This window comes from Pongo abelii, chromosome 14 (genome assembly GCF_028885655.2).
Source record: "Pongo abelii isolate AG06213 chromosome 14, NHGRI_mPonAbe1-v2.0_pri, whole genome shotgun sequence".
Classification (NCBI taxonomy): domain Eukaryota; kingdom Metazoa; phylum Chordata; class Mammalia; order Primates; family Hominidae; genus Pongo; species Pongo abelii.
The window spans coordinates 58,133,986-58,146,178 of NC_071999.2; the positions used below are offsets into that span (position 1 = coordinate 58,133,986).

The 12,193-nt window shown below is 44.5% G+C and overlaps 1 pseudogene; it reads left to right on the forward strand.

Moving 5' to 3' along the window:
- The first annotated feature begins 746 nt into the window (after window positions 1–746).
- LOC100459078 (protocadherin-8-like) lies at window positions 747–4,532 on the forward strand (annotated as a pseudogene).
- Window positions 4,533–12,193: the final 7,661 nt, after the last annotated feature.

Here is a 12,193-nt window from a genome sequence, read left to right on the forward strand (position 1 = left end):
CTACTCACTGATTTGAGATGACTAGTTGAATAACGTTCTGCACTGATGAGGACTCCATGGCACGAGGAACAATATCATCATTAACATGTGAGACTGTTTAGCATTTTGAACACTTCACACATAAAGAGAACTTAACACGGGACTATTTATTGGGCTTTAGACAGATGGTTTAATGTTTTTTTAGCCTTCAGCCTATCAGACCACCCATGGTTTCCTTCAGCCAAGGGCTTTTAAAAAATAATTGGTCTATAGCAATTTTCTAACAAGACTGACTGCAATATATTTCTCTAAATCTTTTTCTTACCCTTAACTATCCCTTACAGTGGTTTGTGGTTGACAGACTTCTCTGTCTGATACTGGTTCCTCACATATAAGTAATTACTGACATAAAAGGAGATGAAGGGGCTGAAATTCCATCATTAATGGTTTCTTTGCTATAGAAAAAAACTATTTAGAAATGATTATTTTGGAAAACAGTTCTTCCCTAATTAGACATTGCCTGACACTCTAGAAGATGTTTCCCAAAAATCTTTCAATACAGGAAATGACAACCCAACATAGATGGGTAACTGTGGGTGGCAGAGGATGCATTGCACTAAGCATGTATGCGTTCATCTTAAAATGGTAAAGAGGGTCAAATGTGCCTCTGTGTGGGGAATATGAGTCTGCTTAGGAAGGAATAAAGTGGCTGTGGATTCCTGCTCTTATTGTCGAAGTGAGGCCAGTACAATGGAAAAGCAAGCAGGATGTGTTTTTATAGTGCAGAGATCTTAATAACCACCTGCACCACCCTGGCCACTGGTCAGCTCTTCAGGCCCTTCTGTGGGTCCTTTTAGTGAAACAGCATGGCCCAGAGGCCCAGAGACTGTGGACTGGCCCAAATGGATGATTCTTTGCATATTCTTCTGTAGGTAGCTTCCCCGGTAGAGTTCTGAAGAGGCATGCTTAGGCTTGGGGCAGAGAAAAGCAAGTATATAGCAGAGAGGACTTAGTGATGAGATGTTCTAAGGGGAAAAGTGTCTTCTGACTGAGCACTCGGGAGGGCTTGAGAAGCCTGAAAGTCTTAGTGCAGAGCTTGCGATTGGCTTTTCTCTTTGAGGAATAAATGTCTCGCTGGAGGCTCAGATTTCATGCTGACAGTTCATGCAGGGTTGGATTGGAGTCCTTGCTGATTCTGTGACTGCTGCTAGTGTCAGGATTTTGCACCGATACTGTCAATTTCCTCACCTGTGAGGAAGACACCCCTGGCACCAGCATCGGTGTTTTGTCTGATCACGTCCAGTTTAATTCCCAGCGCGAGGTGCCAAGTCAGTTTCAGCTGATGAAACAATTCAACAGCTCTCTGCTCCGGGTGCGCGAGGGCTACGGGCGGCTGACCGTCGGGGACACCGGCTTGGACTGCGAGGCGCTGTGCGGCCAGGCCCCGCAGTGCGTGCTGGCCTTCGACGTAGTCAGCTTCTCGCAGGAACAGTTCCTGCTGGTGCACGTGGAGGTAGAGGTGAGGAACGTCAACGACCACGCGCCGCGCTTCCCCCGGGCCCAGATCCCGGTGGAGATGTCCGAGGGGGCGTCCCTGGGCACGCACCCTGGAGGTGCCGGTGGACTAGGACGTGGGCGCCAACGGGCTGCAGAGCGTGCGCCTGGCCCAGCCGCACAGCCCCTTTCGCGTGGAGCTGCAGAAGCGCGCGGACGGCGCCCAGTGTGCGGACCTGGTGCTGCTGCAGGAGCTGGACCTCGAGAGCCAGGCCACCTACAGCCTGGAGCTGGTGGCCCTGGACGGTGGCCGCCCGCTGCGCTCCGCCACGGCTGTCTTCAGCGTGTGTGTCCTGGACGCCAATGACCACAGCCCGACCTTCCCGCAGGGCACCGTGGCCGAAGTGGAGCTGGCGGAGGCGCGCCTGTGGGCTCCCTGCTTCTTGACCTGGACGCAGCCGACCCCGACGAGGGCCCTAACGGCGACGTGGTGTTCGCTTTTGGCGCCCGAACCCAGACGGAGGCGCGCCGCCTCTTTCAGCTCGACCCGCGGTCGGGCCGCCTCACTCTGGCCGGGCCTGTGGATTACCAGAGTCAGGACACCTACGAGCTACACGTGCAGGCGCAGGACCGCGCTGCCGCCTGCAAGGTCATCGTGCGCATCCGCGACGTCAATGACAACGCGTCCGACATCGCCATCACCCCGCTGGCCGCCCCGGGCGCGCCGGCTGCCTCGCCCTTCGCCGCTGCTGCCGCTGCCGCTGCCCTCGGGGGAGCGGACGCTAGCTCGTCGGCGGGAGCCGGGACGCCCGAGGATGGCGCCGCCACGCTGGTGCCGGAGGGGGCGGTGCGCGACAGCCTGGTGGCTCTGGTCAGCACCTCGGACAGGGACTCGGGCGCCAACCGGCAAATGCGCTGCGCCCTCTACTGGCAGGTGCACTTCCGGCTGCAGCGGGCCTACGCTGGCAGCTGCCTGGTGGTGACCGCGGCGTCGTTGGACCGCGAGCGCATCGCGGAGTACAACCTGACACTGGTGACCGCGGACCGCGGCGCGCCCCCGCTGTGCACCAGGAGGCCCTACACGGTGCGCGTGGGCTGCGAGAAAGACAACGCGCCGCTCTTCACGCGGCCGGTCTATGAGGTGTCTGTGAGTCAGAACACCCCACCCAGCGCCTACCTGGGCACGGTGGCCGCACAGGACCCGGACCTGGGCCGCAACGGCCAGGTCACCTACCGGCTGCTGGAGGCCGAGGTGGGCCGCGCCGGGGGCGCTGTGTCCACTTAGGTCTCGGTGGACCCAACCACCAGGAGCTGCGCGCTCCACGGCACTTTGACTGCGAGGAGCTGGCGGAGATGCAGCTGCGGTTGGAGGCGCTAGACGGCTGATCTCAGCCGCTATGGGGCCTGGCCATAGTGTGGCTGCAGGTGGAGGACCAGAACTACCACGCGCCCCGCTTCGTGGCCCCACTGCTCCTCCGTGGCTCAGCCCAGCTGCCTCTGCCCTGGGATGCGCCACTGGGCTACCTGCTGACCCGTCTGCAGGCAAAAGATGCGGACGAGGGCGCCGACGCCGAGCCGACTTAGTCCTCGGCAGCGACTGCGGCCCCGGGGTGCTGGCGCTGCACCCGGCTTCGGGTGAGCTGTCTCTGCAGCGCCGCCTGTCCCCGCAGCCCGCCGGCCCGCTGACGGCGGTCATCGCGGTGCGGGACGGAGGCCGGCCCACTCTGTCGTGCACAGCCACACTGCTTCTCGTGCCCGCGGGCCGGGCGCCACCTGGCGCAGAAGTGATGCTGATGCCGCCGCCGCACAAAGGAGCAGAGCCACGCATCAGGCAGCGAACGGGAGGGCAGCTTGAACCCTCCCTGTTCTGGTGGGTGTTTTGGCCAGCGGCTGCGTCCTTCTGCTAGTGGCCATCATCACTGTGACTTGTTCTTGCCAAGGCAAGGCTAGGACGCTGGTGAAGAAGATCCGTGAGCACTCCCCAAGCAGATTTCAGGCAACGAGTGACCACGCTGGTCCACGTGTCAGAGCCATAGGGGCTGACTCTGGGGGCTTCCGCTCCAGGTTCTTTATAGACACACGGCCAGTTTCCATTTCCACAGGGGCCCAGGCGGTCGAGTCTGTGGAGGATTCCTAGTCTGAGGTCAGTGAGGTGTCTTGGAGCTCCTCTTGTCGGGAGAGGAGCAGGACTGCATGGGCCCAGGTAGGGCACCCCTGCCGTTCTTAGTGTCCTCATTCTCTTGGAGTAGTTTTCGTGCTAGGAGCCTTATGAAAATTCAGTGCCTGATTTGGGACTTCAAATGGCTGATATTTCCGGGCTTGTTTTTTTTTTTTTTATTTGAAAGGAAAAATTATCCACAGGCAAGGTTAGGGGGAGACTTGATAATCACATGTTCATTCATGTAGGCCCATGTCTGTTTCTGCTGTTTTTGCCTATGATAACTTCCTTTGGGTACAATTTGGATACAGTCGACCCTCAGGGTTAATGCTGTGTTTCTGAAGCACTCCGGATGAGGGATGCGGCGCCTGCTCTGTCAGGTTTGATATTAGACGGTGAAATATTATTAACTGCTGCTCTCACCCCTTTTTAAAAATAGGGTTCAATCTCAGTTCCTTTTCATTCCTCATCCCCTTATGGAGAAAATAAATCTGCAGCAAGTTTAAGGTAATTTCAGAATATTTGTTGTTATCTCTAAGCAATGTGTTTGACATTTTATACATTTTTATGGATACCAAAGTAATTCTTTCCTTTTCACTTTCAGTATACATTCAAATCTAGATGAATTCAGTATGAAGGACAGTGGAAAAGGAGACAGTGAATTGAATGACAGCCATTTGGATATCAGCAGAGAGGGTTTCAAGAAAGCATCCTTTCAAATGATTGCAAAACAAGGGGGTAAGTTCAAACCTGTGGCTTTGAAGCTCTTCCTCTCAAAGCATCATAAGACTCATTCCTGACTTAATTACAATACTAAATAAGTGGCCCCAACTATATATTCATAGAGGGAGTGTCTCGGTCATTTCCGGCTGCTTTAATAAGATACCATAGACCGGGTGGTTTAAACAACAAACATCTATTTCTCATAATAGATAATGAATTTTATATAGGCTAAGATTCCATTTGCTGGAAACATATGAGTATGTGATTTTGTTTGGCTTTGCTTTGTTTACAGAATGCTGCACCAACACAACCTCATTCTGTCCAGTCCATCTGCTGTGTCATTTGGGGGTGTGCTTTAGGCCCAATTCTCTGTAATGGTGTCTGGTAATGGAGTGGTAGCTCCTGTGGTGAAGACATTATCAATTATGAGGTATTTTGTGTTAGTCTCCATGAAGATGGGCACTAGATCTTTAGTCTCTAAAAGAAAATATCTTACTCCAAGAGGAGTCCTAATGGTATGTCCTACTGACTCAAATGCCTCTTCACCATAACAGGTGTTTTTGCACAATCTATGTTCAGTTCCTTTGACTTTTTTTTTTTTTTTTTTAAATGAGGGGCTTCCAGAAGCATCCATCTCCTGGTTACCTTCCTCTGAATATTCTCTAGTGGTCAACATATTTCCTAAAATGAGGAACATGAAGTTGTATACAGTGATTCGGTACCAGCCTCTCTTCTGAGGTCCAAATTCGTATACACAACTGCCTACTCAACATCTCCATTTGGATTCTGAATGGACATGCTATATGTTCAAAACTAAACTCTTGGTTTCTATTCTCCAAACCTGTTTTTCCTCTAGTGTCGATATCTCAGTAAAAATACACATCTATTCACTTAGTTGCTTGCTGTGGCTTATATCCTTGGTGTTATTCTTGATTTATTTCTTCCTACACACGACTTTCAATCCATCAGCAAATTCTGTGGAATTTTCTTTCAAAATATATTCTCAAATCAATTCACTTCTCACCACATTCATTGCTACCACTCTACCCCAGGCACTGTCATCACTTGCCCGGCAATGGTACTAGCCTCAAACTTGGCTCCTCTGCTTCTACTCTTGCCCTCTTGCAGACCATTGTGCATATGAGAACTGGGCTGGTCTCTTACTTCATAAATCAGGTCACATTACTCAACTCTCCAAATACTTGTCACTTAAATAAAATCCCAAATCCTTATCATGATGTCTCAATTACTCTTGCTGTGTAACAGGCCAGGCTAAAATGTAGTGGCATAAAACAACCATTTTATTATGCTTGTGGATTCTGTGGTCAATTTAGACAAGGTATAGCAGGGATGGCTTATCTTTGCTTCAAAGTATCTGGGGCCTTAGCTGGGATGGTATGATGGCTGAAGGCTGGAACCATCTGAAAACTTCTTTAGTTACATGCCAGGTTTGTGGGCTGGGATGAGCCAAAGTCTAGGAGAGCTGACATGGTGGAGTGGGAAAAAGGGAGGCTTCATGTTCTCTTTACACATGGCTTGACTTCTCACAGCCTGGCAGCCTCTGCAAAGTCACATGGCAGCTCAGGCTGCAAACATGAATGATTCATCCAACAGGACAGAAGTCACATCCTCTTATGACCCAGCTTCTGAAATTACATGATCATTTCCATCATATTCTACAGTCCAAACTGTCTTAAGCCCACCCAGATTCAAGTGGAGGGGACAAAGACCCTGTGCCTACCCTAGAAAATTTTCAAAGAGTTTTGAGGTTCATGTTTGTAAATCAGCCACACATGACTCATAAAGTCCTGCATTATCTTGCCTTTGGCTCTTTCTTCTACCTGATTTCTTACCCCTGTTCTCCAGGATGTTTTAGATCATCTTATTGGCCTTCTTGTGTTTTTTGAATACACAAAGCATCTCTCCATCTCAGACCTCAGGGTCTTGCTGTTCCCTCACCTGGTAAACTTTCTCTAGATACCCATATTGCTTCCTACCTTCATTTAGGCCTTTGTTCACATGTCTATCTAATCAAAAGAGGTCTTCCAAACCTCAGATTGCCTCTCCTCCCTGTCACTCTCCATCTTCTTTACTCTGCTTTATTTTCTTTTCTAGCATTTATCACTCCCTGGCATTATTTGTATATTTATTTGTTTATTATTTGTCTCTTGTTCCATATTGAATGGCCGCCATCAGATATATACCGAAACAAAAAAACAGAGCAAACAAAAATCAGCAAATTTACTGAGTGGATAAATGAAAGGTGTGGTCTAACCAGCACATACATTGAAACTTGTATGACTAGTTTTTATGATCATATTGCACTTTAGATTAGGGTAAAATTGTATTGGTATTTTTTGGAAGTTCCATTGTACTCCCTAACTTTCTGAAAAATTTTAGTGTCATCTTAAAACTTGAAGATTCTATAGTGAATTTATGTTTCCGGGTCATTTAGTGTTAAATCAGCCTTTTCAAAAGAATCAAAGGACCAGAACGCCTACTGTTTATATTTTCTATTTAGGAAATTACTGGCTTATTCTTGTCTTAACTTAGTTTCTTTTTCCTAATATAAGCATGATAACTCAAAGTGCTGCTATGGCAAATGATAATGTGATCAAAGCAATGCATTCAACCTGAGAGAATATTTTTTCTTAGTAATAATAGTCACAACATTGCTTCTGACCTGTATTCAACAAAAATCTTTTATTTGTTTAATAACATTTACAGAGGACTCCTTATGCACCAGAAACTGTTCTAGGAACCTTATAAATATTAAACTCACTTGAGTCATGCAACAATGCTATTAGGCAGGTACTATCATTTGACCCCATTTCACACATGGGAAACTCAGGCACAGAGCTGTTCGAGTAATTTGGTTGAGGCCACTCAGCTGTGAGGGGCAGAGCTTGGTCTCCAACCTGGGAAGTCTGGTTCTAGAATTCATGCTTTTAATGTTCTGCTGTAGCATATTTTTCTGCAGGTTCTTAAACACTTATTTCATGAGTCTTTTAAAGATTTAGGGCCAGTTTACATTCCTGAGGATGTTTCTGTCTTTGAGTTTGAATGAGATGCTCTGATTTATGGTTTGGTTTATCCTCCAACTCTCTGCTGCATTTTCTTTTAAAACTTTTAGTGGGATTATTGAAAGGATGACACATAGGTAATGGCAAGAGAATTGAATTACATGTTGATAGCGAGGAGATAAGAAGTTTAATGAAAATATTTTAATGTTTTTGCATCTTTTAATAGTTAACACAGAGCATGAATGAATGAATAAATATACTACCAGCCCTCAGAAACTTCATTTTAGATTATAATTTCACCCATTCCTCCCACCAAACCTGTATTAAAGATTCCAGCAAATAGTTTAATTGACTTGCTTGAATTTTATTTCCAATTCATTTCTTCAGTACACCAGCAGGTGGAGGTGCAAGTCATTGGCAGAAAATCCAAAGGAAGAAAAAAGAAGCAAACAGCTAGAAAACCAGTCCTGGAACAACTGAATATTGTTTACATTTTAAAGTATATTTCTATGTAGCATTCAATTTTAAACTATTCTTTTTTTTCCAAGTTTTTTTCGGATTATTCAGGATGAAAAACATTCAAGGATCCTGAAAAATTAAACCAGGAATCTCAAACCAGCAAAAATTGTTCATCACGTCATGAAAATAGCTACAGGATTGAACTTTCTTCAAGTACCCTTTACCCTCACATTTCCCAGATGAAAAATACAAATTTCCAACCAGAACACTCAGAACTCAATTGATGTTCTTTTCAAGTCTGTGCCTCCCAAGTGAAGGGCTGCCAAGTGTCTATGACAGAGTTCAGAACTGCAGGCCAGCAATGCCACTTCCCCATTCTTGGACAGAATGATGAATTAAATCATCCTTCAGTGGATGGATCACCTTCACATACTTCAGAAAATGCCACTTCTAAAAAGCTGCAATTCACATAGATGGTCATTTCTCTCAAGTGTTTACAAGCCAGGTTACATGCATGAGCCTTCTAGTTTTGATATACATTTTCTTAAATTAAGTTGACAATCCATGACACAGCACAGGATGATTTTATAGAATCTAGGATATTTTACCAAAAAGTCTTAAAAGTGATCTTTATTGTCATGAATATAATAAATGATCACGAATTTTATATTCTAGTACCTTTTATGAATATAAATAAAATATTCAGTCTAGCTACTCATTTACATTTGAATGTGTATGTAATTCTACTGCGAATGCAATTCAACTTCAGAATAACTTTAAGTTGAATTAAGAACCTGGACCTGGACCTTAATCATGAGGCCCGGTGAGGAGGAAGAGGAAGCTGTGGGCAGGCAGTATTTGAGTGGGGGTTACTCAAATTGTCTCTCTAGCCTGGCTTCTGAGAGAGTTGCTGAGTGTTTCATGGGTATAACAGTGGCAGATTATGGCAGTGGGTGAAAATCAAATGGCAGGGGCTGGTGATGTGTTTCTGGGCACTTATCCCATTCACAGCATCAGCTCAATCAGAGGCTGCGGCTACAGGGAGCAGCGTGGTGAGAGAGAGAGAGAGAGAGAGCGAGAGAGAGTGAGAGAGTGAGAGAGAGAGAGCGAGAGAAAGTGAGTGTCTTATGGCCTCAGCCATCTGGGCTAGAGTTCCTAGCAGGACTCCTTCCTAGCTATGAACAGGATGCTAGGAGAAAACTGAGGCATAAGAGCAAGGATTAAAGGAAGAGTTGGGCCCCAAATGCAGTGACTTAAAAGCTACTTGAGCAGCTGGGCTTCATCTGGGTCCAACCAGATCCAGGGGCAGCAAGGCTGGGTGATGAGATGGAAGCATCTGATTGTGTTTTGTTTTCTGCAAGATTGGCTGGGACTGTGGGAAGAATTGAGTCTGCAAAGTGCAGGATGTTTTGTGTCTCCAACTAGAAGAGCCTGGGGATCATTAAGATTTAATGGGCAGGAACTGTGCTGCCCAATACACTAACCACTAGCCACATGTGGCTGTTTAAATGAATTACAACTCAATACAATGAAAAACGCTTCAGTCTCAGACAGAGTCACTATAAAATGTTTCCATCATCACAGAACGTTCTGATGGACGGCATTGGTCTAGAAGAAGGGATGAGCCGGAGGTCTACCTTCACAGGCTGGGAATTGAAGGTAGCTAATGACCCACTGTCCTTGCTCAGCACATATATGGGGAACTGTGTGTTTTTGTCTGTTTTCCACCCTTCCTAGTGTGGAGAACTAACTAGTTCATAACAATTAGCCTTTTAATCGTTCATGTATTTTAAAATGGATTGACACATTATTCATTATATAATCTTTGAAAAAATGTCTAAAGGCAAGAATTCTCAATGGTGGAAGGTTTTCTGTAGGCTGGAGTATTTCTGAAGGCTCCTCTGCTATAGCACCTTAAATTTATAGTCCTCATATTCAGTCCAATAACTTCAAAGATTTTGTAGCAATAGTCATGATAAAACCTACATGCTCTTACTCCTAAACTCTCCCAAAAATAATTCAGCAGTTTTTAAAACCAGTAATTTATTCCTTAGCCACGCTCAGGCAAGAAGCTAGGAAGAACTTCAATCCTTTGGCCACTGGTCTGCCACAGAAAATTACTGCTGTTGGAAATTAGTTTCTAAGTCCCATGTTATCTTCAGAGAGTCAGTGTGTCCTCTGAAGTGTGAGCTTTCCAGATCGGGTGGTCTAGGCCCCAGAGAGACTGCGGCAAATGTGAATGTTCCTTGCTTTATCTGATACATATCTTAAAAGTAAAATGGACACCTGTCTTTTGGGTTACGTCTAATAATATCTGAAAATTTTAGAGTAATTTTTTGTGTAAATGCATTCTGTGGGAAACATTTTTTAAAAGCTGAGAATCTAGAACTTTTCCTCAAATTTACAAACATAGAATTAGATATTTTTACTTTTCTTAAAATGAGGCTCTCATGTGTTTGTGATATTAGCTTCTACCTTAATTATGATTCCTAAAGCAATTTATAATTCCTGAATCTTGTCTGTTTATGACTGCATTCCTAAGAATAATAATAGGCAATCTTTATCAAACACTATATGCAAGGTTCTAGCTAAATGCTTTACATGAATTATTGTTTTTACACCTTGTAACAATCCTAGGAGGTAATTATATTACTACCTCAATTTTATAGATGAGGAAATGAGTTTAAAGAGGGTAATATGCTTGAGGTTACACAGTAAGCAAATGAGCTTAGAGTTTAAAAAATTATGGTATAGGCTGGGTGCAGTTGTTCGCACTTGTAATCCTATCATTTTGGGAGGCCGAGCAGGTGGGTCTCTTGAGCCCAGGAGTTCAAGACCAACTTGGGCAACATGGTGAAACCCCACCTCTACAAAAAATATAAAAATTAGCCATGCATGGTGGTATGTGCCTGTAGTCCCAGCTCCTCAGGAGGCTGAGGTGGGAGAATCACTTGAGCCTGGGGAGGTTGAAGCTGCAGTGAACTGTGATCACACCACTGTACTCCAGCCTGGGTAACAGAGGGAGACCCTGTCTCAGAAAAAAAAAAAAATTATGGTATAACGTTAAAGCGCATGAGTTTCGAGTTTACAGCCAGATGAAGTTTTATATATATTCACTCTTGTAAGCACCACCTAGATCAAGGTTTGGAATATTTCCAGATCCCTAGACAGCTCCCACATATACCTTCCTGGGCAATAACTCTTCCAGAAGTAACTACTATTTAGAATGTAAGAATTATTATAGCCATTATGGAAAACAGTATGAAGCTTCCTTAAAAAATTAAAAATAGAACTACCATATGATCCAGCAACCCCACTTCTAGGTGTAAACCCAAATGAAACAAAACCAAAACCACTATTTTGAAAAGGTATCTACACCCCCATGTTCATTGCAACATTATGTATAATAGCCAATATACAGACTCAACCTAAGTGTCTATAGATGGATAAGTAGATACAAAATGGCAGTATCTATATCTATATCTATATATGCGGTATATATATGTATATATACACACACACACACACACATACATAAATATGTATGTATAATGGAGTGTTATTCAGCCTTAAAGAAGAAAATATTAACCATTTGCGACAATATAGATGAAAGTGGAAGACACCACGCTAAGTAAAATAAACCAGTCACAGAAAAATACTGCACGATCTCACTTATGTGTGCAATCTAAAAATGTCAAGTTCATAGAAGCAAAGAGTGGCATGGTGGTGTGCTAGGAGGGGGTGGGGGGGGAAACTGGGAGATGTTGGTCAAAGGGTACAAAGTTTCTGTGAGGATAAATAAATTCTAGAGACCTAATGTTCAGCATAGTGACTATAGTTAATAATCGTGTATTTGATTCTTGAGATTTGCTAAGAGAATGTATCTTAAGTGTTCTCACCACATGTGGAAAAAACAACTATCTGATTTTTAGCTTGAATACAGTAATCAGTTCACTATGTATATGCATAAGAGAACATCATGATGTACAGCTTAAATATATAAAATTTCAATTAAAAAATTTAAAAGAGGTAACTATTATTCAAACCTTTTTCACTATCTATTACTTTTTGCTGTATTTAAACTTCATATAAATGATACAGTTTATACTTTTGGGGCCTGGTTCAAAATTATGTCTATGAACTTCATCCATGCTGTATATATCATAGTGTGTGCATTCTCACTGCTGTATAGTACTTCATTGTATGCATTTACCACAATTTATCCATTGTATAGTTGGTGGAGATTAGGGCAATTTTCAGTTTTTGACTTTTGTGAATAATGAATTAATTTACACATTTTTTTTGGTAGACATAAACACTTATTTCTGTTGGCCGTATACCCAGGAGTAGAATTGTT